We start from the raw sequence: 767 nt of genomic DNA, 5'->3' as shown, positions 1-767 counted from the left end.
AATCGCTTCAAATCGCTTAAATCGCATAAAGTCGCTTTGAACTCGTGATTTTTTCGATTTCAGCCCACATCTAGGCGGTGTTTGGGACAAATGTCGACATTTGGTGCTCTTGGAGGTTAAAATCAGCGATCAATATGTCAATATATTGTCAATACTTAGAGATGAGGCTGACAATACTCAATATCAATACTTAGAGGGGCGAGAATCAACATTTATACGGATCCTTAGTTGGAGGGAGCGGCGTGCGTGCCTGGCGACGCCTCGGCCAAGTGCGCAAGAGGTCCAAGGACAGTGGCAACGGAGGTGACTTGTGGGTGATGCTAGAGGAGTGCAGTGCATGCTTCGGAAAACGCAAAGAAGAGCGTGGAAGGCTTTGAGTAGAGCTCGAGAGACGCTTGCGGTTGCGCCGCCCGTTCCGGAGGCCGCATTCAGCCCGGAGGGGACCGCGGGAGTGCCCCCCGTGGCGGCTCGGAGAGGGCCGGGTGTGGCTGCGCAGTGGCCTGCGCGCTGCCTTGGGAGGGGGAGAGGGCGAGAGCGGCGGCATGCTGGAGGGCGGCGGCGGCCCGAGGTAGGCGGCGGCGAGGGCGGCGGCGGCGAGGGCGGTGGCGGGACGGCTGGAGGCGAGGGCGGCGGCAGCCGGAAGGCCGACACGGGGTTGGAGGGAGCGGCGTGCGTGCCTGGCGACGCCTCGGCCAAGTGCGCAAGAGGTTCAAGAACAGTGGCAACGGATGTGACTTGTGGGTGATCCTAGATGAGTGCTTGCTTCT

This window comes from Emiliania huxleyi (assembly GCF_000372725.1).
Source record: "Emiliania huxleyi CCMP1516 unplaced genomic scaffold EMIHUscaffold_71, whole genome shotgun sequence".
In the NCBI taxonomy this organism is placed as follows: Eukaryota; Haptophyta; order Isochrysidales; family Noelaerhabdaceae; genus Emiliania; species Emiliania huxleyi.
Note: the sequence above shows the minus strand (reverse complement) of the source record.